Source organism: Euprymna scolopes, chromosome 45, assembly GCF_053919585.1.
Source record: "Euprymna scolopes isolate OS-2025 chromosome 45, ASM5391958v1, whole genome shotgun sequence".
Taxonomy (NCBI): domain Eukaryota; kingdom Metazoa; phylum Mollusca; class Cephalopoda; order Sepiida; family Sepiolidae; genus Euprymna; species Euprymna scolopes.
Genome location: NC_136526.1, coordinates 65,964,599 through 65,988,670, shown reverse-complemented (window position 1 = coordinate 65,988,670; position 24,072 = coordinate 65,964,599). Strand labels below are relative to the sequence as shown.

Sequence of the window (24,072 nt, the reverse complement as noted above, 5' to 3'; positions counted from 1 at the left end):
GAGCTGGATTAGAAACTGTTGGTATGAAGGGTTGCCCCTTCAGTGACCAAGGTCAGATATGCGGGGTTACCCCACATATGGTCTGTGCTAGTCATAGCTTGCAGCATCTGTCGGAACAGATAGTATTTATTTGGTCCCCCACCGAGCAAATTAGGCACAAGGCCAATTTTTAATGTGAGGAGTGAAGGGAGGGGGAAGGGAAAAAGGGGACCAGCTCCCGAGAGGTGGGAAATGGGAGCTGGTTAAAGGTCAGGCATGTGGGGTTGCCCCCACATCTGGTCTTTGCTAGTCATAGCTAGTCATAGCTTTCAGTATCTGTCGGAACAGATGGTATTTATTTGCTCCCCCACCGAGCAAATTAGGCACAAGGCCAATTTTTAATGTGAGGAGTGAAGGGAGGGGGAAGGGAAAAAGGGGACCAGCTCCCGAGAGGTGGGAAATGGGAGCTGGTTAAAGGTCAGGCATGTGGGGTTGCCCCCACATCTGGTCTTTGCTAGTCATAGCTAGTCATAGCTAGTCATAGCTTGCAGTATCTGTCGGAACAGATGGTATTTATTTGCTCCCCCACCGAGCAAATTAGGCACAAGGCCGATTTTTAATGTGAGGAGTGAAGGGAGGGGGAAGGGAAAAAGGGGACCAGCTCCCGAGAGGTGGGAAATGGGAGCTGGTTAATGGTCAGGCATGTGGGGCCGCCCCCACATCTGGTCTTTGCTAGTCATAGTTAGTCATACCTTGCAGTATCTGCCGGAACAGATGGTATTTATTTGCTCCCCCACTGAGCAAATTAGGCACAAGGCCGTTTTTAATGTGAGGTAAAAACCAGCTCCCCTAAAAGTAGGCAAAAAGGGGGCACTCTGGTTACCAAAAATAATAATTGTCCCAGTATAGAGGGTTTCCCCTCCATTGACTGGTACAAATTATCTTAAGTGCAGTATCTGCCGGAACAGATACTACACTTTGATCCCGGCTCGAAGGCCAAGAACAACAGCTGGATAGAGAGCAATAGAGAGACAGAAAAATAAAACCAGGGAGGGGAGGGGGATTATTAGAGAGACACATAGAAAAAGAGACAGAGAAGCAAACTAAAGGAGAGATATTAGTAGAGAGAGAGAGAGAGAGAGAGAGAGAGAGAGAGAGAGAGAGGGAGATACAATGAGAAAGAAAGAAAAAGTAGAAGTGAAAAGAAAAGAGAGAGAGAGAGAGAGAGAGAGGGAGATACAATGAGAAAGAAAGAAAAAGTAGAAGTGAAAAGAAGAGAGAGAGAGAGAGAGAGAGAGAGAGAGAGAATTATATGATGGAAACAAGGAAGACAGACAGAGACATTAAGACAGGGAAAGGGGAGGAAAATTGTGTAGAGAGAGATAGAAAGAGAGAGATATGAGAATTTGATATCGAAAGAAATATATTTCGATATTAATAAAAAGAAATAAAAACAGCAGTAGATTGCGACACCACACAAGTTTTTAGGGTTTGTGCTTTTGGTTGGTTGTTTTTGTTTTACGGCATATCAACCTTTTTCAGGTTATTTAATACCGAATCTAGTTATTTTGAGGAACGATTTTTAATGGAGTATATTTGTTTTTTAAGTCGGATTCTATTTAACCCATAGTTGGGACCCTAACAGGTACTACCACTCCGGGTCAGAGTGGATCTGGGAGAAATGGCAATTAAAGGGTGGCTCCACACTCCCCAAGGCCCGCAAGGTGGGGCCTCACCATCGGATATAGTTTTAGGTCATATCCAAGACTTTATGCTGTTAGGGCACAACCTAAGAAAATAAATAATTCAACACAAGCTACCGAAATAACGAACGCAACAACTTCAATAAATATAACAAAGAAAAGAAGTTTATTCTGTCGAATCTTCACAGGAAGATATTATTCCAGATCAAACCTGGACTCTGGCCACCTGGTGCTGTCATGGTAATTATTCCCAGTGGAAATCGTCGATACCGGATGAGATGACAGAAGTAGAGAGAGCGAGGAAAGGGTCCGATCTAGTTGGCATCTCTCTCGGTAAGAAGGAGATTTTTTCTTCAAACTGGAAGCTGTCCGAGTTCCTTAGGGGAGAGAAAGGATCAATCCACCTCACCTCTGATTGGTCAGTATGTGGCCGACTTACACAGGGGAGAGGCATTGATTTGCGAAAGAAAAAAGTTCCATTTGTTTCTGCTCCAAGTTGCTAACTGCCACTGATAGGTAATCGTTGTTATCGATAAAAGACTTACCTTTCTGTGTATTTCAAAATCTCAGCATTGGATTCTTCTAATTTACGGATGAGAAATAATTTGTTGACATGAGAGGATCAACGGTTAAGCATATGCATGTGAAAACTTATTCCTCTGCAGTTGGGATTTTAAAAGATAAAATAAATGTTAGCATTCTTACAAAATAGCAACGCTATGAAAAATACAATTACAAATAAAAAATACCAGAACTCTAACAAGTTATGCATGGTGGGAAAATGAGGAAATAAATGTCATTGTACAAAAAAAAAAAAAACGATTTGAAGGTCGTTTCTATGCTTTATCTAATTTGTGACTGAGGCGACAACGTGTTGGTTCCCGGAAATGTTATATAATTTTTTCTAAACTTTTCCATTTTTTGTATCCAAGTTCACGCATTGTAACACATAGCAAATAGAAACATTATTGTTGTAAAGAATGTGAAGCTGTATTTACAAGCAACTTTCATTTACGAGCAACTTTCATTTGCAAGCAACTTTCATTTACAAGCAACTTTCATTTGCAAGCAACTTTCATTTGCAAGCAACTTTCATTTACAAGCAACTTTGATTTACAAGCAACTTTCATTTGCAATCAACTTTAATTTGCAATCAACTTTCATTTACAAGCAACTTTCATTTACAAGCAACTTTCATTTACAAGCAACTTTCATTTGCAATCAACTTTCATTTGCAATCAACTTTCATTTACAAGCAACTTTCATTTACAAGCAACTTTGATTTACAAGCAACTTTCATTTGCAATCAACTTTGATTTACAAGCAACTTTCATTTACAAGCAACTTTAATTTACAAGCAACTTTCATTTGCAATCAACTTTCATTTGCAATCAACTTTCATTTACAAGCAACTTTCATTTACAAGCAACTTTCATTTACAAGCAACTTTCATTTGCAAGCAACTTTCATTTGCAAGCAACTTTCATTTACAAGCAACTTTCATTTGCAAGCAACTTTGATTTACAAGCAACTTTCATTTACAAGCAACTTTCATTTGCAAGCAACTTTCATTTGCAAGCAACTTTCATTTAACAAATAAAATCTAATTGACTGCTGATTAATAATCTCTAGGAAGATGTTACATTCTTTTTTTTACTCACTTTTGGACAGAACGGGCTACTAATTGGGACCATGCCTAAGAAAGATTAAGATGTTGGTTTACGTTACATTTAAACTTCTGCATATTAATGCAGTTTGGGAAGCAGGTAGCAGGAAGGGAATTCCAAAGTATAGGCGTTCTAAGGAAGAAGCTATTAGAGTAGAAAAACTTTCTAACATTTAGAGATATCAACAGTGAAGGGGTGTGATTTTGTTGCTAAGCGGGTCTGTTGAAGATATGTACATCGAGGGGGCACAAGCGCAACGAGGTCATCAGAACACATCCCACTAAAATACTTGTAAAACAAGGACAGAGATGTAACATTGCAGTGATGAGACAGAGGTTAGAGCCTAGTTGACAATGCAGGATCTATTAGATTGGAAATTGGTTTTTGGACCCTATCCAATAGGGAAAGACTAGTGGTAGATGGACCAGCCCTGATATGGCAACAATGCTCCATGCATGGGCGAATAGTGGTTGAGTAGAGGTACAGGATACTCTCAGGTGTGAGTAATCTTCTAGCCCGATAGAGGGAACCCACCTTCTTTGCAGCAGCCTTTCCAATGTCTTCAGTGTATTTGTTCCAGTTCATATTGCCTGTGAATGTTAAGCCGAGGAGTTTGAAGGAAGAGTTTTCAGATAGGGAATTATTTGTCATAGATATGGGTGGTTGGAAAGGTTTCTTGTAATTGTTAATGGAGAGCAGCTTAATCTTACTAACATTAAATATTAGCATCCATTTACGGCCCCATTCCACTACGGTCTGGAAGTCATTTTCTAAAGATTCAGGCATTGTCTTAGATTTGTGTACATCGATTCTTTCCTTGTGCATGTTAAAGAGCAGTGTATCCTCAGCAAAAATATACCCATCTCGAACACAATATTATCGGGAGGTCATTGATAAATATCAGGAATAGTAGTGGCCCAAGGATCGAGCCATGTTAATGACCCTACGTTAGTAATGTTATGTAGTTGGTCCAGGCAACGCCAAGTTAGCTGGACGATTATTATTATGATCATTATTGAAAATTGTAAGAATAAAAACAGAAGGAATGTTATCAAAGTGAATTAAATATTTAAAGATGAATTATTTATGTTAAAATACATGGTGTCCCAAAAGAAACTGATGATAAAACAAAGTTCATAACTTTCTTAATTTTTTATATTTTTCTTTTATTTTTTCAGATCATCTAGAGTAACTCTTCCAAGGTCATCATGAGTCGTTACGCTACTGAGGAGCGGATATTTATCGTGGAATCATATTTTCGGTTGAATGAGTCAATATCAGAAACTCCAAGAGAATTTCAACGAAACTTCAACACAAGAAATTCCTTTATTCACAATGCAATAAAAGTTATGGTGGATCGATTTCATGAGCAAAGGTCTGTATGTGACCTCCCTAAATCTGGTAGACCCCGTACGGCAAGAAGTGATGAGAATCGTCAGAGATTAGCAGAGAGTGTGGCTGAGGATCCATCCACATCAGTAAGAAGAAGATCAAGTCAAATTGGGGTCTCGCGATCATCTCTTCAGAATGCTTCATGAAGAGGGCAAATTTCCATATAAAATTCAATTGGTTTAAGAGCTTCAGCAAAACGATCCGGAATAAAGGCTGGAATACGCCATGCAATTCCAAGATTTGGCCAATGAGGATCCAAACGTTCTAAAAAACCTCATTATGTCTGATTTTAGGTAAAGTCATGTCTGCTGAAGTAGCTGTGCAGGGTTTGATTCCAGTTTCAGGCTGATTGTTTTAGGCCATACAAGGATTTGTTCAGTATACACACTAGTTTCTTGTCTGTTTCCCCTTTTGTCTTGCATCTCCCCTGTTGTTCCATGTAAATTTTGTGGTCAATTGGAGCATGGAGAGACGTCGTTTTTACGTCTATTAGATTGTATTGGACAGCTATTTGCATTAACATGTGGATTAATGAGATATTGGCCACCAAACTTTTAAAAAAATAAAAATAAAAAAATAAAAATTTTAAAAAATCTAAATATAAAAAAATCAAAATTAAAAAATCAAAGTGAAAAATTTTTTTTAAAAAATAAAAATAAAAATAAAAATTGAAAAATATAAAAGTCAAAATTAAAAAAACATCAAAATGAAAAAAAAAATTAAAAATTAAAAAAAAATCCAAATCAAAAAAATCAAAAATCAAAATTGAAAAAATATCAAAATTAAAAAATAAAAATTGAAAAAAAAAAAATTTTTTAAAATAAAAATTAAAAAAAAATCAAAATTTAAAAAAATCAAAATTTAAAAAAAATCAAAATTAAAAAAAAAATCAACATGTAAAAAAATAAAAATAAAAATTTAAAAAAATTAAAATTAAAAAAAATCAAAATTTAAAAAAATCAAAATGAAAACAAAATCAAAATTAAAAAAAATCAAAGTTAAAAAAAATCAAAATTTTAAAAAATAAAAATAAAAATAATAAAAATAAAAAAATAAAAATTTAAAAAAAATTCAAAAGCAAAACACAAAATCTTTATTTTTCCCTTTTCACATCTGATCTTTTTATATAAAATTTACATATAAACAGAATATGCAGTGTGATACCCATGTCACATGTATACCATGTTTAATATCATATTCCAAAAATCACATAAATTGATCAACTAGTTTTTTTAACTAAACGAAATCAAATTTTATGAGTAAGCAAAAAAGGAGAGTCATGCATCAGTATCTTGAAGAAACAAAGGACAATAACTCAACAATAATTCAAACTTGCAAGATCAGCCTTGTAATGCCTATGATTCCCCATTAATTGAGGGTATTGCACCTGAGAGTATCGTGTACTTCTATAAAACCACCATTCACCCATGCATGGAATATTGTTGCCATATCTTGGCTGGAGCATCTATCACTAGTCTCTCCCTCCCACATTATCAACCAACCTCCAACCTCTGCCCCATTACCACAATGTTGCATTTTTGTGTTTGCTTTGCAAGTATTTTAATCGAATGGGCTTTGATGAACTCTTAGCATTTGTGCCTCTGAACGTAAACACCCCTGACTAAACCAACATGCAGCAAAATCCCACCCCTACACTGTAGAGATCTCTAGATGCCAGAAAGACTTCTACTCTAATGGCACCTTCCCTCAGACTGTTAAACTTTGGAATTCCCTCCCTCTTTCCTGCTTCCCTGACTGTACTAACCTTTTTCTTCTTGTCTCATGGCATGTTCATGTCGTAAATGAAATCATCGTTAGTGTTGTTCATAGTCTTTGGTCCATTGTTGGTCCGATTCCTCTGAAGATATCAGATGATTTTGAACTTGGCAGAATACATGAGGTGGGTTGCCATTACCTTCCCCAGTGCAGTTGCACCTAATTCGCTTGTTTGCACCTATCCTTGTCCTTAGATCATCTGCATAGCTGCAGTCGAATGATGTAACTCTTAATACCATAAGATCGTTATTCTACTAAAAATTCATCCTCCTCCATGGCCATCCAACGTCCAGCTGCCGACGTCATCAGAATTATCTTCTCCTCGATGCATGTTTTAACCAAGACTAGGGGTGCATCTCTTTCAGTGAATTAATGTGCCTCCAGATACCAACCTGGAAATTTCTTAGTACACGACTTCTTATGACAGCGCCTAACCTTCCCAAATGTTTACCCATCTGGTACTGGCCAGTCTCATTGTTGCTTAACTTTGGAAATGTAATGTGAACAGACATCTCGCTGCTTAACTCCTCACAGTCACCTATTAAACACAATCCCAAATAGTAGCCCTTATGTCCAAGTGGCAATATGCTTTGTTTGGTGTAAAAAAAAAAAAAAGAAGAAAACACAGAAACTGTACATTCTGGAGCAGTAGAATGATCCAACTATTGTTATGAGAGATAAAATGGAATGACTGAAAAAAGCCAGGGAAGAATAAACTTACAGCCTCTAATGAAAGAAAAATAATCTTCGTCATCACTCTGAAATCAACAAACCCATCTCTTGACATCAACTGCATTAGCTTTGTAAACATTCAACAGGCGCCGGTGAATGTTGATTAGTTCAATTGTTTTTGCATGGAAAAATCTCTGCTTCCATGACAGGAGTTGCTTTCTTGGAGATTAACACCATCAATATCTGCAACAAAGAGATGAAACTCTCAGGTCATGAATGCATAAGTTCAGTCATCATAACAATGAAATTTGCAATCCCCTCTGATCCATTTGGGCTGAATAAAAAATAAAAGGCATTACTTTTTAAATAACCCTTGTACATATATTCGGGCCAAGATCACAGTGTAGTATCTGTTCTGATGCTACACTTCGCCTTTTCTATTCTCGGTCAGTGGAGGAGAAATCTTTCATGACTGAGACGATCTTTATCTTTGTTCCTAACCAGAGTGCCTCTCTTTGAGGAGCTGGATTGTCCCCACATTAAAAACCGACCAACTCTGCCCTCGAGGGGAGACAAGTAAATAGGAACCCTTGTACATATATCAGTCCATGACATTGTTAAATTATCAGGAACCTTGATGGCAACATTCCAATTATTGAGTTCAAAAAGCTACTTCTTGAACTTTCTGTTTCTAACAGAATTATAGAATTGCTGCGTTTATTTGTTTTTTTGGGGGTTTTTTATAAGGGGGTCACTACTTATCAAGGCCCGGAAGCCACTTGAGATTAAAGGTTAATGAGTGTACAGTGGTCATCGAGGCAACAGCTTAGTGATTGATTGTGGTGGATATTCAGTATAATTTGATTATATAAAGGGACGGCTCAACAAAAACTTGTTTACAGTGGTTGGCTGGTTGTTTTTGTTTTACGGCATATCAACCCTTTTCAGGTTATTTAATGCCGAATCCAAAGAGTCGGAAGAACAATTTTTTAATAGAATATATTTGTTGTTTTCAAGTCGAATTCTATTTAACCCATAGTTGGGACCCTAACAGGTACTACCACTCCGGGTCAGAGCGTACCTGGGAGCAATGGCAATTAAAGGGTAGCTCCACAACTCCACACTCCCCAAAGTCCGCAAGCTGGGGTCTCACCACTGGATATAGTTTAAGGTCATATCCAGGACCGTTTACAGAAAGACGACCATGTTTTAGTTAGTTGGAAAACAGGCAGTAGAACTGCTCCAGTGCTCCACTGCTCCAGTGCTCCACAGGCAAGTAGATTTTTTTTAACTTTATTGAGACAACCGATTGATTACTGAATGGACACTAGTTTACCAGATTAGCAAAAAAAAAAAGGGGGGGGATAAAAAAGTCAAAATATTTTAAATATTTGTAAGGGGTGCTCTGCTCAGTTTCTAATGCAATGTTCTTATAAATCGATCACCTTTTAGAACCACACGGCCTACAAAAAGACTACGGTGGACCTGAAGAATCTTGCCCTCCCCTCTATTTTTATTTTCATCATTTCTTTTCAATTTTTTATCGGATTATTATCGATTAGTTTACCAGAGTAAAAATAAATTTTTTAAAAAATGAAAAATAAAGTCAATATTTAAATATTTGTAGAGGGTGCTCATTTCAACGTTCTTGTAAATCGATTTTAGAACCAGTCGATGTTTTTAGACTAAATTTCGTGAATTTAACCACTTTTTTTTTTTTTTTAAGTAGTTTTGCCTTTTTTTTTTATTATTAATTTCGCTTTCTTCGACTATTTCATATGCATACTATCAGGCCGTCTGGCTTTAGGGGGTGCTCAATTTTTAATGCAATCCCATTTTAGAACCAGTCAACGATTTAAGCCAAATTTTGCGGATTTAGCCTTTTTTTTTTTTTTTTTTTTTTTTTTTTAGCAGTTTGGCCTTTTTTTTTTAAATTAATTTCGATTGTTATACATTTAGTCTAATAAAAAATGTTGAAAAAAAAAATGAAAATTAAATTGTTGCGGGTTTTATTTCAGCCTTCGGTTTAAATAATGTGTTTTATATAAAAATAAATAATTTTTATAATTTTTGTCTGTCAAATAATTTACGCCGCTGAAATACACATTTGCCTATTTATGGTTATCTTCAAGTTTCGTCACCCAACATTTACAAAGGTTTTGCCCTGGCAAATTTTTTCCTTTCAAATTTTTCTTTTTCTTTTTTTCATACGCATTCTTCAAGTTGTGTCCATCACTCCATCATCGACATTTAATCTTTCTAAGTGCAATGAACGCTAGAAGAACAACCACAGAGTTACTTTTTAAAAAATTGATTTTTTACGGGTATTCAGGCCTATTGTTTTCACTGTTCGCCGTGTTTGTTTTCGCGCGTGCATTCAATTTTTACGGAAGAAACTTGAAGATAACCATATAAAATATGCGGAGAAAACGAAAAAAAAAACAAAAAGAAAAGAAAAAAAAAAGCTAAACTTTTTTTTTTTTTTAATCTAAATTCGGGAAATTTAGCCTAAAAACGTCGAATGGTTCTAAAATGTGTGTTCGATTTATTAAAACGTTGCATTAAACTGAGGACCCCTAAAAATATTTAAATATTGACTTTTTCATTTTTTTTTTTTTTTTGATAATCTAGACTAGACTAATATCCATTCGATAATAATCTGTTGAAAAAAAAACTTAAAAATAAAATAAAATAAAAAAAAACATAGGAGGCAAGTTCTTATTTAGAAAGCCATTCTTAACATGGAGGTTTTTTGTACTTCCAACTGGACAAAATAAAAAAAAAGAAAGAAAGTTATGAAAAAGCCAAAATTTTCAAAGTGCCTCTTTTTTGCTCTCGTTCCGTCAGCCATGACCGACCGGCTAATTAGTAATTCGAAAACTTATGCAGAATACGGACCGTATGAAATAATAAATTATTTAGAAACCCATTCTTACTATTGAGAGAGGAAAGGGCTTTGTTAAATATTGTATACTTTCACCCGGACAAGAACCAAAGGAAGCAATTTATCAGAAAATCAAAATTTGCAAAGTGGCCCTTTTTTTTTTTTTGTTGTTGTTGGGGGGGGGGGATCTTAAGTCCGTTCATCGCTTATCTCCCTTGTTTTAATGGCGATTTTTGAAAAGCAAATAATTCGTCACACACTGACAAGATTTGTAAATGTAAAAATCCGTCGTTTATTTTTTATTTGATTTACATTTTTTTTTCGAAACGAACACAGATTGAAAAGAAAAAAAATCAAAAAACGTCAAAGATCCGAAAAAGTAAGTTTGTAATTTGCTTAAATTATTTAATGTTCGCCATGTAAAAAAAAAAAAAAAAAAATGATTCCGTTCTCAGATATAAAAGTAGTGAATCCTTTTTTTTTTTGGTCAACTTTAATTTATTTATATTCTTTTTAACGAAAAAAATTTTGTTCTTGTTTAGAATTCAACTTAATTTTTAAAAAAATACAGAAAAAATCTAGGGCTTATAGCGATAAACAAAAACGAAGAAAAACTTTTGGTAAAATTTTACTTTAAGGTACGTCTCATGTTCGTATCGAAATTATATATATATATATATATATATATATATATATATATATATATATATATATATTATATTATATTTTATAGATATACTTGCATGGGTGCCTGGCGTTGCCCGGGTGTTTGGAGGTGTATGTTGAACAAAACAAAAACAAAAAAAAGCGGTCAATATTTTTAACTTTGACCCCTTAAACTGCATTGTGTTGGGCTCAAACCAAGTTATTAAGTTAGATCCATGTCCAAGGAACCTATATCTAAAATTTCAAGTGTTTAGACCCAAAATTGTCGGAGGAGTTTGGTAGAGTTCTCAATATATATATATATATATATATATATATATATATATATACTACCATTTCAGCCCGGCGTTGACCGGGTATTGGGGGTTCAGGCAAAAAAAAAAAAAAAAAAGCGGTTAATTTTTTTAACTTTGACTCTTATCATGGCCCCTTAACATTTGTTGTAGGCTCAAATCAAGTTAGATCCATGTCCAATGAACCTATATCTAAAATTTCAAGTGCTTAGACCCAAAATTGTCGGAGGAGTTTGGTAAAGTTCTCAAAGGTCAAATCGATAAACTTTGACCTCTTAACAGCCAACTTTCTGGTCGAAAACCGATCACAAAGATTTTCCCAAATCACAGTAGCCTGTATATCAATTTTTGAGTCTGTAGACTTAAAATTGACAGAGTTATTGCATAGAGAAATGTACACAGACACACAAAGACACGTCCACTTTTATAGATATACTTGCATGGGTGCCTGGCGTTGCCCGGGTGTTTGGAGGTGTATGTTGAACAAAACAAAAACAAAAAAAAAGCGGTCAATATTTTTAACTTTGACCCCTTAAACTGCATTGTGTTGGGCTCAAACCAAGTTATTAAGTTAGATCCATGTCCAAGGAACCTATATCTAAAATTTCAAGTGTTTAGACCCAAAATTGTCGGAGGAGTTTGGTAGAGTTCTCAAAGGTCAAATTATTGAACTTTGACCCCTTAACAGCCAAATTTCTGGACGAGAACCAATCCTAAAGATTTTCCCAAATCTCAGTACCCTGTATATCAAATTTCGAGTCTGTAGACCGAAAATTGAGAGAGTTATTGCGTAGAGAAATGTACACACACACACACACACACACACACAGACATGTTCACTTTTATATATATACTACCGGGGGGGGGGTATCAGCGTTGCCCGGGTGTTTGTAGGTGTGTTTTTTGGTAAATGAAAAGAAAAATTGTTGGCCTGGTGTTTGTTTTAAAAAAAAATGAAACCTTGATGCGCAGTTAGAAAATAATTAGAATTGCGTAGGGAAATGTACACACACACACACACACAAACACACAAACACAGACATGTTCACTTTTATATATATACTACCGGGGGGGGGTATCAGCGTTGCCCGGGTGTTTGTAAGTGTGTTTTTTGGTAAATGAAAAGAAAAATTGTTGGCCGGGTGTTTGTTTTAAAACAAAATGAAACCTTGACGCGCGGTTAGAAAATAATAAGAGCGGACTAAAAACATTTGACGTTTAACGGCAGATGCCTGTTTTTTGATGAGTTAATGACGTCAACTTTGAGTGCGGGACAGTGTTATATTTACCGCGAGTCTGTTTGCTTCTTTTTTTATACAAAAAAGCTGAATGCACATGCGGCAATCGAAAAATGTCGAATATTTATCTTTTCAAAGTCGAGCAAATTAAATAGACAGGCGACCCCGGTTGTTAACTCATAGATATTATCATTTAGGCGCGATATAAAAAGTTTTAAGAAGTTGTGAGGCGACCGATCGGTTCTCGGAAAAAAGACTTTCTTGGACATACACAAAAACACACACACACACACACACTTTTATAACTATAAATATATACCAGCATTTCAGCCTGGCATTGCCCAGGTGTTTGGATGTGCCTGTTGAGCAAAAAAAAAAAAAGTGGTAGTAGGAAGGCATGCTCAAACTCGTACCGCGAAGGAGGAAAAGAACGGGGAAAAAACCTGACGTCTATGCTGTTATGACCACCGCCAAACCGGAAGTGACATTTTTTAAATTAAAGGCTAGACAATCGAAAGGAGAGGATGACTTTCAAAAATATCAGCAAAAAAGCGACCCCTCCCCCTGTAGAAAAGTTCCCAGTTGAAGGTGAAGATCTTCATGTTTTTAGCCAATTTCTCGATATTTATATATATTATTCCTTAATTGGAATTCATTTTTGAGATGAGCATTATATATATTAATTTATTTTTATTTCGGACTATTATTCTCATCTTTATTAGTTGTTGTTTTTTTATCTTTTTTTTTTTTTCTCGATATTTGTCATCTAAAAGGTCGGACTTTAAAACGATACTGACCTTCTGAAAATCCGTCGCCTCTGTCAAAAGTTTTAGGCAGACATGCAAACATACATGCATATATATTGGTAACTAAAAATTTTCGACTCAAACTGATGAATCTCTGAATACCTTGTAAATGTAAAATTTCAAATGTTTAGACCAGAAATTGTCTGAGTAATTTGGTAGATACCGAAGAGGTCAACTTTTTTTAACTTTGACCCCTATCATGACCCCTTAACATTTATTGTTTTGTGCTCAAATCAAGTTATTAAGTTAGATCCATGTCCAAGGAACCTATATCTAAAATTTCAAGTATTTAGACCCAAAATTGTCGGAGGAGTTTGGTAGAGTTCTCATAGGTCAAATCGTTGAACTTTGACCCCTTAACAGCCAAATTTCTGGCTGAAAACCGATCCCAAAGATTTTCCCAAATCTCAGTACCCTGTATATCAAATTTCGAGTCTGTAGACTTAAAATTAACAGTTATTTCATAGGGAAATGTACACACACACCCACACACAGATACACAGACACGTTCATTTTTATAGATATACTAGCATGGGTGCTCAGTATTGCCCGTGTGCTTGGAGGTGTATGTTGAGTAAAAAAAAAAAAAAGAAAACGGTCACTTTTTTTAACTTTGACCCCTATCATGACCCCTTAACAGTTATTGTTTTGTGCTCAAATCAAGTTATTAAGTTAGATCCATGTCTAAGGAACTTATATCTAAAATTTCAAGTGTTTAGACCCAAAATTGTCAGAGAAATTTCGTAGAGTTCTCAAAGGTCAAATCGTTGAACTTTGACCACTTAACAGCCAAATTTCTGGCCAAAAACCGATCCTATAGATTTTCCTAAATCTCAGTACCTTGTATATCAAATTTTTAGTCTGTAGACTCAAAATTCGTGTCTGTGTGTCTGTCTGTGTATATTTCCCTATGCAATAACTCGACAGAGTTATTGCATAGGGAAATATACACAGACACACAGACACGTTCACTTTTATAGATATACTGGCAGGTACTTTTGCTAGTATATATATATATATGTACTGGCAGTTCAGCCCAGCTTTACTAGCCCTATATACTGTTCATAACTTTCCCTACCTGTGAATACAATTTATGTAAGATTTGAAATATTTAGACCAAAATTTGTCTGAGTAATTTTGTAGAGACCGCAGAGATCAATTTCTTTAACTTTGACCATAATTTTGACTCCTTAACAGTTATTATTTTGGTCTCAAATCAAAATACAAGTTTTACCCATGTTCAAGTTACCTACATCTAAAATTTCAAGTCTTTAGACCCAAAATTGATGGAGGATTTTGGTAGAATCTGCAAAGGTCAACTCTTTCAACTTTGACCTTTTTGGCAGCCAAATTTTCATCCCAAAACTGATTAAAATGCTTGCCACATGTCTGAATACCCGTTATGTATAAATTTCAAATGTTTAAACCCAAAATTGGCTGAGTAGTTTGCGAGACACCGCAAAAGTCAAAACTTTTGAACTTTGACCCCTTGGCAGATCAAATTTTTGACCCAAACTGATTAAAAAGCTTGCTCTATCTCTGAATACACTTTATGTAAAATTTCAAATGTTTAGACCAGAAAATGTCTGAGTAATTTGGTAGAGATAGCAGAAGTCATTTGTTTTTTTAACTTTGACCCCAATTTTGAACCTTTAACATTTATTATCAAATCAAATTATAAAGTTTTATCCATGTCCAAGTAATCAACATTTAAAATTTCAAGTGTTTAGACCGAAAATTGGCAGAGGAGTTTGGTAGAGTTGTCAAAGGTTAAATCGTTGAACTTTGACCCTTTGATAGCCAAATTTCTGGCTGAAAACTGATTGAAAAGATTTTCCTAAATCTCAATACTCCTTATGTACAAATCTTGAGTCTGTAGACCGAAAATTGACAGTTATTTGGTAGAGAAATGTATACACACACACACACATTTTCACTTTTATAGATATACTAGTATGGGTGCCCGGTGTTGCCCGGGTGTTTGGGGAGGGGGGTTGAGCAAAAAAAAAAAAAGCGGGCAATTTTTTTTAACTTTGACCCTTTATCATTTATTGTTTTGGGCTCAAATCAAGTTATTAAGTTAGATCCATGTCGAAGGAACCTATATCGAAAATTTCAAGTGTTTAGACCCAAATTGTTGGAGGAGTTCGGTAGAGTTCTCAAAGGCCAAATCGATAAACTTTGACCTCTTACCAGCCAAATTTATGGCCGAAAACTGATCACATAGATTTTCCCAAATCTCAGTACCCTGTATATCAAATTTTGAGTCTGTAGACTAAAAATTGAGAGAGTTATTGCATAGGGAAATGCACACACGCAGACACCTTCACTTATATATATATATATATATATATATATATATATATTTGTTTACTGTTTTGGGGGAAAGAATTCCAATAAAGTGCTCGATTACAAAGGAAAAACCTTTTTCGATATATGAGCTTAATATTTATTTATTTAAATTATACAGAAGGTCAGAAAAACATTGGTACCGTCGGTTATATATATATATATATATATTTAGATTTCGGTGTGCTAAAAACGAATATGCTAACCGTTTCCGTCGCAGAGAAATAGTGTTCAGGATATGAAGAAATTACTTTTTCAAAAGGTAGGTGATCACTTTCCCACCAAAATTCAACTTGAAATGAGCACCCACTTTATGGCCACCGAGTGAAGGGGGCATTTTTCTTTGTTTATTGGCTAAAAGTTTTGTTTTTTCAATAAAGACACAAGGAAATTGAAAAACAAAAATAAAGAAAAATCTCTGTACAGATACGTGTAATTCCTTATGTTATCCATGGTGGCCATTTCTGTATGCGTATGCGCACTTGTGCATACAGAAATGGCCACCATTGATAACATATGAACTTACATTGCTTAATATCTGGAAAACTACTTGTTTTTCATCTAATTTTAAATTGTTCACCAAAGATTACTATGCTGTGTGAGAAGGCAGTTTGTACGCACACGAATGCCCATATAACAGCCTTTTTTATGTTACCACGTGCTCATGCAAGCTGCTAAATAGGCGAAAATAGTCCCAGGGTTTAGGGGTTAATACCATGCGACAGAAACAGTTATCATATTTGTTTAAAACATGACGAAATCTTCAAAAAAAAGATTTTTTTTCTATACGAACGTGAGACGGTTCTTAAAGTAAAATAATACCAAACTTTTAGATTGTACCTAGTTTTTACGGAATGAAGATTTTATTTTCCAAAAATCATGTAATTTGATCAAGTAGTTTTTTTTATTATTATTATCATTATTTACTTGCCATTTTTTACCAGTAAGTGACATGTTTTACGAGATAACATAATAAGGGGAAGTAATCAGTGATTATTTGGGCATAAAGGGCTACTATTTGGGACGATGCCTAGGAAAGATTAAGAATATGTCGGTTTAGATTAGATTTGAACTTCTACATATCAGTACAGCTAAGGAAGCAGGTAGCAGGAAGGGAATTCCAGTCTAGCGGTTCGAGGGAAGAAACTATTAGAATAGAAAGCTTTCTGGCATTCAGGGATCACAACTTGTTGCTAAGCTGGTTTGTCAGTGATATGTACGTCAAGAGGGCACAAGTGCAACAAGTTCATCAGAGCACATTCCATTAAAATATTTGTAAAACAGGCACAGAGATGCAATATTGCGGTGATGAGACAGGGGTTGAGGCTTAGTTGACAAAGTGGGACCTATTAGATTGGAAACTTTTTTGAACCTTGTCCAAGAGGGAGAGGCTTATAGTAGATGCATCAGCCCAAATATGGCAACAATACTCCATACATGGGTGAATGATGGGCTTGTAGACGTACAGGATGCTCTCAGGTGTGAGTAGTTTTCTAGCTAGATAGAGGGAACCCACCTTCTTTGCAGAAACCTTCGTAATGCATTCAATGTATTTTTTCCAATTCATATTGCACATGAATGTTAGGCCGAGAAGTTTGAAGGAAGAATTCTCAGGTAGGGTGTTATTTCTCATGTAAGATTCTGTTTTCAAATGCTCTACATACTTCCGGATCTCAAATGCCCAAATTGTTTCACGAGAGCAAACTTTTAAACTTCCGGATCTCAAATGCCCAAATTGTTTTACAAGAGCAAACTTTCAAACTTCCGGATCTCAAAAAACAAATTTGTTTTGGGTGCTAAAAGTGTAAAATATGAGATTCATTCCAAAAGTAAGGCCTCCTATTTTTTTAACTCAAAAACTAAAACAATTGAAGAGCTACAAAGACAGGAGTGGTACCATAAAAACAAGCAACCATTTGCGCTCCAGAATTTATTTTTCTACATAGTCACCATCATTCTTAATGCATTTTCGTTTAGCCAGCCTCTTTTTTTATGCCTTGTTCAGAAAGTGCTTTATCACTTACATCTCTGTTACCATTCTGAAATCAACTGCATCGACTTCATAAGTGTTCAACAGGCACCAATGAATTTTGATCGGTTCACTTTACATGTGTATATACAATATATGCTTTTAAAAAAAATTATTTTCATGGATAATTATTTTACATAATTGCAGAGAAATATTAGATCCTTTCCTTTGTTTAATTTCATTGAAGGAGTGGGAGATAAGGGTGGATTCTATCAAACGAGGTGTAGATTTATTATGTATTGTTTTTAGAAGTGTTGCATTTTCAAAATCAAAAATGGTGGTCATGCTTCATAATGTGGGAAAAAATGGCATTTAAGGTGTTGTTCATTTTCATGTCCCTTTTATGGTTGTATATTCTCTTGTCAAGACTGTGTTGTGTTTTGCCAATGTATATCTGTTCACAGTCATGATAAAGTATGGAATATATGCCAGCTTGAAATTAGATTTTGGTTTATGAATTATATCTCTAATCATAGAAATTATTTCAGATATTTCTATACCTATTTAGTTTAGTTTTTATATAGGGCGTTGCTTTTACTCGTTTTGGGTGCTACTATTTGTAGGTAGTATAATATATCTGTTAAGTGTTTTTTTTTAATTATGAGGCTGTCTTGATTGTGCTTAAAGATTTCTAGGGCTTTTTCTTTGTGAATTTAGTAATACAAACCATACTTCTTACTAAATGCCAAAAGGAAAGAATCCTTAGAATTCTTTAAGTGCAATCAAGATGCTCCCATAAAAAAAAACAGAAAACGAATTTAATTCTCGTTCATATTTTATTTATATTTTATATAAAGTATGTCTTAAACATGTTTTGTTTATGACCAGAAGCCCACCAAACAACTCATCAGAGACGAAAACATATTCCTCAGAAAATAGTTGCAATGTTTTTTGGATTAGTAAAAATGTATTTTTTTAATGAAACATTAAAAAATAACATTACCAAAATGGAAATAAAAACACACACTATAAAGTCTTCTACGATTAAAGTCTCAGAAAATTAAATAAAAATAATTTAATAATAGAAAAAAAATACAAAAGAGAAATTAATTACTGATGCTGTATGTATACCTTCACTGCTTTCTTGGATTTAATTTGCAACATCTAATCATAGTAGCTCCTTATAGTGGAGAAAAACAGAGTCTACAATGACCTTCCAAATAAGGTAACGCATGACAACAAAACAGATACTTCACCACTTCTTGCGTTAGTAATTAATAAAAAAAGGAGTTCAAGTCCAGAATTCAACCTAATTAAAAAAAAAGTACAGAAAAGTCTTTATGATTTACATATGATTTTTTTTTTTTTACATAGGGTCACCACTTATCAAGGCCGACAGGCCACTCAAGGATAAGGGTTAAAGAGTGTAGAGTAGTCAAAAGAACAATATAGTAATCGATAGTAATGGAAGTTCGGTAAATTTGTTAACTTAAGTGGAACGACTCATCAGAAACTTGTTCACGTTGGACTTGAAGACAACCATATTTTAGACATCTTAGGGTATATCTGATTTGTATGGGTAGAGGAGGATTGCATCAGAAGTCAAGTAGTTTCTGAAATGGAGTAGAAAGAGACAAGCAATGATGTCACTAAATGAAAATATCATATTCCAAAAATCAGGTAAATTGATCAAGTATATGGAAATCGAGTTATCCACACAAGCAGACACACAAATACAAACGGATGACCTTTAGGCAAACTCTTTTATTCCCCCTTTTAACTCTAGTAATATCATTCTTAGTCACAAGGGGGCGATACAGTCACCTTCACTTCCGATTTGTATCTTCCATTCTTTTTCTTCATTGGACATCAAAGAGTGCAGATGTAATGATAAATGGTCTCCAGTCTGGCGAACGCCAGTCCGCCCTTGACCTCACTGTCGACCTCTGATCAAAGACTATAAACGCAAGTAACGTTACTTATAATCTCTCACTGAACTTTTACTATCATTTATTTGTATCTGCTGTAAATAAATTTACTTTGGTTTTTATTGTGTATCAGCATATTTTGCATCTTCATTACTTGGCAAAGGAAGCCAAACGGCAAATATCTTTAATCTTCTACTTAACAATAGAGCATCGAGTCGCCAACCCCAATAACATGCAACACCGTCCTCCATAAGTAGCTTTTTTTTAACAAAGAAAATCATTTTTAGGGTTTTAATGATAAATCGTTGCCATTACAAGGCTGATTTTTCTACTGGGTAGTTCAAACCCTGTTATATAATAAGTTGATTAATTTAATCTTCTGTCTGGAAATGTATCTTAAAATTTTGTTTTATTTTCTATTTACAGAGTTTTCTGAAAACAAATCATTTGCTGGATTTGAATGGATCTTGATTTGCTGGATTTGAATGGATCTTGATTTTGTGGATGACCTGAAATATGGAAAGTCTGTCTCCAAAAATATTCGGAAATTTTTCCTATGCCTAAATATTTTACATTGATTAAAAAATATTTTTTAATGAAATAGAAATCATATTTTACATTGATTAAAAAATATTTTTTAATGAAATAGAAATTTTGATCTGAAAAAAAATGTCTGTTTTATCAAGTTCAATTTAAAAACTAAAAAAATTACTTACTGAATTAGAAAATATCTTTTTAAATAAACCAAATACTGATCCTGGGAGGGAAAAATGTTGATCTCTAGGAAGAAACTGTGCTAAAAATAAAAAAAGATTACTCATATTCTTGTGATCTGTGTATTGATCTCTGAGAACTAATTGAACTAAATTCTTTAAATAAGCTAATCACAATTTTTTAACACAAATCACAATTTTTAAAACCACAAATTTTTTAATACCCAAATCACAATTTTTTAAATACGCAAGTCAACACTTGGATATATATATATATATATATATATATATATATATATATATATACACATAATTAAGCTATAATTATTCTTTATTCCTACAGACACTAGTGTTCAATGCTTATACAATCATCAGTGTAAAGGTGGCACTTCCTGCCAGTCATAAGATTCGAGCCCAACCACGGAGCCACTGTTTTAAACTTATAAACACGTGTGAACAATTTTTTATTAATCCTATTCTTACCAAGTCTTTTACTTCACACAAAGCATCTCCAATGGAGCTAATGGATGAAGATGCCAGCGATAAAGCATACGCTTGTGAAATATGTGGATTTTTATTTTCTGCACAGACTCAGTTAGCGCGGCATGTAATAACACACACAGCAGAGAAACCACATTCCTGTGAAGTATGTGGTTCTTCTTTTTCAACCGAGTCACAGTTGACACGACACGTATTAACGCATACAACAGAGAAACCACATACTTGTGAAGTGTGTGCTTCTTCGTTCGCAACGCAGTCGCAATGGGCGCGACACGTATTAATGCACAACGCAGAAAAATCACATTCTTGCGACCAGTGTGATTCTTCATTCAAACAAATACATTCGTTGATAGAGCACATGGCAACGCACACAGGAACAAAGCGGTTTCACTGTGAAATCTGCAACTCTTCGTTTACGGTCAACCGCAGTCTAAAACGGCATATGCAGACGCACACCGGGCAAAAGCCGCATCGGTGCGAGGTTTGTGGATCTTGCTTCACTCGCAACTCACTTTTGGTCGAACACGTTAAAACCCACACTGGTGAGAAGCCATTTTCTTGTGGGATCTGCGGATGTTCGTTTCGACAAAAAACGCATTTAATGGTTCACATGCGGTCGCATTCGGGAAAGAAGTTGTTTGCTTGCGACCTGTGCGATTCTTCATTCACCGTCAACCACAATCTACAAATACATCTGTTAACGCACTCCGGCGCAAAGTCACAGATACGTGCATCTTCCATCAAAAAAAAGTCAAGGTCACGTAAAAATCGAGAAGCCACAAATATGTGAATAGGGGAAACATATACTACACTGTCCTCTAATTGTTTTATTGCTTTGCATTTTAGCAATTCTAATCCAGGTTAAAATATATGCCATCTCATTGTTCCATGACCCCCAACTTTATAATCTGAATCTGGGGTTGATGTCATCACTAGGGCTATGACAACAGAATATTCTTTTCATTGTTTTGACTCTCGAGTATATATCCGACACAGATATTACTAGAATTTACTGAGAACCACATCACTCTATATAAAAGTATATAAGATATGAATGAATACACATTCGAGAGTCAAAATAATGAAAAGAACATGCTGTTGTTCTAGCCCTAGTAATCACTCAGTAATTGGATTTAACATCTGGCTTTGCCCAGATCCTGAATTGCATGTATGCAAGTGATGGGACCTTTGTCTTTGCCAGTCTGGATCATGCTGACACGCACTTAGAGTGACCTTGTCAAAATTTACACGAACTGATTTAATAGCAATTTACTGTGAACTACAATTCTTCATTCGTTATCAACTGCAATCTACAAATGCACTTTGGAGCAAAGTCACAAATACGTGAATCTTCCATCAAAAAGAAGTCACGATTAAGGGATCATGCAAAAACCGAAAAACCACAAATATGTTAGTAGGCAAAAAAAGACAGAGAGCTCGAGTGTCTAAGGTTTCTCTGTACAGGAGTTTGTCAGGACAATCCTGCCTGAGGATACTTTCCCCTATAAGAAACCACAAACATGTGATTTTTTTTTACAAGGGAGTCACCACTTATCAAGGCCCAAAGGCCACTTGAGAATAAGAGTTAACGAATGTAAGGTAGTAGTTTAGTAATCATTAATGATGTAGATCTGTGCGATTCTTTGTGCACTGTAAACTGAATCTTTCATCAAAACGAAGCCACAAATTCTTGATGAACCGTCCCCTTAATCCAATTTCTACTATGAACGATTACTAAGAAATTATCCTATTGACTACTGTACACTCAATAACCCTCATCCTCGAGTGGCCTCCAGGCCTTGATAAGTGGTGACCCCTTTGTAAAAAAATATAGGGGAAACATATACTACACTGTATGTTAAGGAGGAAATAATGCCTGGTATGATGGTATCATGACAACAGAAGAGATACCGCGACCCCCCCCCTTACAAAAGAAAGGGTAATACCTTGGAGGATCCCTCATAAAAGATAATGCCTGTGAATATAGCTATAATTACAGATACGGCACTATGTCTCTCCCCCCCCAAAAGGTGATGGTAGTCTTTGGCATGATGGTATCATAACAACAGAACATATACCACATTACAAAAGAGGATGTAATACTTGGGAGGACCGTCCTAAAGAGAAGGATAATCCCTGCAAGAACAATTATCTGGCAATACAACCGATATTACTCTACCCACCTTTCTTGTTAGTCTCTCGGATACCTTATTAAGAGAATTTGAGCACTTACTGGAGAGAACTTAAATGCTTACAGGAAACAACTTAAATGTCTAAGATCTCTCTGTACAGGGGGGGGGTCAGGACAATCTGGCATGAGGATACTTTCTTCTGACATGCACTAAGTGTGATCTTGTCAAAATTTACATTAGCATGTCTAGAAGGGAGACTATTGGTAGATGTACCTGCCCGGATGTGGCAACAATACTCTATGCATGGGCTAAGATATCTCTGGTGTAATTTTCTAGTATGGTAGAGGGAGTCCCTGTTTTTCACAGTAGCCTTGGCAATGTCCTCAATATATTTGTTCCAATTCATGATGCCTGTGTATGTTAAGCAAAGGAGTTTGAACGATATCCAAGACGGCAACTATTTCATCAATTCTGTTCTGATCGTATGTTTTACTCCGCAACGTTTTTAATATGCATTCACATGAATCGTTAAACGTGTTCACATACATTTTTACATGTGTTAAAATACATTTTAAACATGTTTATATACATTTTTAATGTGTTCGCATGCATCTTTACTCGTGTTCACGTACATTTTTAACTTGTTCATATTTATTTTTACATGTGTTCATATCCATTTTTAATGCGTTTACATACATTTTTAATGTATTCACATACACTTTTAAACACATTCATATACATTTTTAATGTGTTCGCACATCTTTAAACGTGTTCATATTCATTTTTAATATGTCCACATACATTTTTAAATGTGTTAAAATACATTTTAAACGTATTTACATGCATTTTAAATGTGTTTACATACATTTTTAACATTTTACATACATTTTTGATGTGTTCATATACATTTTTGACGTGTGTATATACATCTTTAAGCATGTTCACATACATTTTTAACGTGTTCACATACATTTTTAATGTGTTCACATACATTTTTAATGTGTTTACGTACATTTTTAATATGTTCACATACATTTTTAATGTGTTTACGTATATTTTTAATGTGTTCACATACATTTTTAATGTGTTTACATACATTTTTAACGTGTTCACATACATTTTTAATGTGTTTACATACATTTTTAAATGTGTTCACACACTTATAAAATGAACTTCATTCTTTTGAACACAGGATAGTTATACTTTGCTTTTTATGACATAAATGTTTTATGTGTATCTAGCTAGGCGCCTGGCATTATTTAGTTGTAAAATATGCTTAAATATATTTTAATTCATACAGATTCTGTATTTATTATTATAAAGTCAATTTTTTTTAATTAATTATTATATTGATATCCAACATATAGTAGTGATTTTAAAAATTAAAAAAAAGATAACTTAGGT

General features: G+C 34.8%; 1 long non-coding RNA gene across 1 annotated transcript; it reads left to right on the top strand.

The window, feature by feature from the left end:
* Nucleotides 1-9,891: 9,891 nt before the first annotated feature.
* Nucleotides 9,892-20,335, top strand: LOC145269855 (uncharacterized). The gene is made up of 2 exons (XR_013865270.1): nucleotides 9,892-10,452; nucleotides 19,749-20,335. It is a non-coding gene; the product is annotated as an uncharacterized LOC145269855 (long non-coding RNA).
* The last annotated feature ends 3,737 nt before the right edge of the window (nucleotides 20,336-24,072 follow it).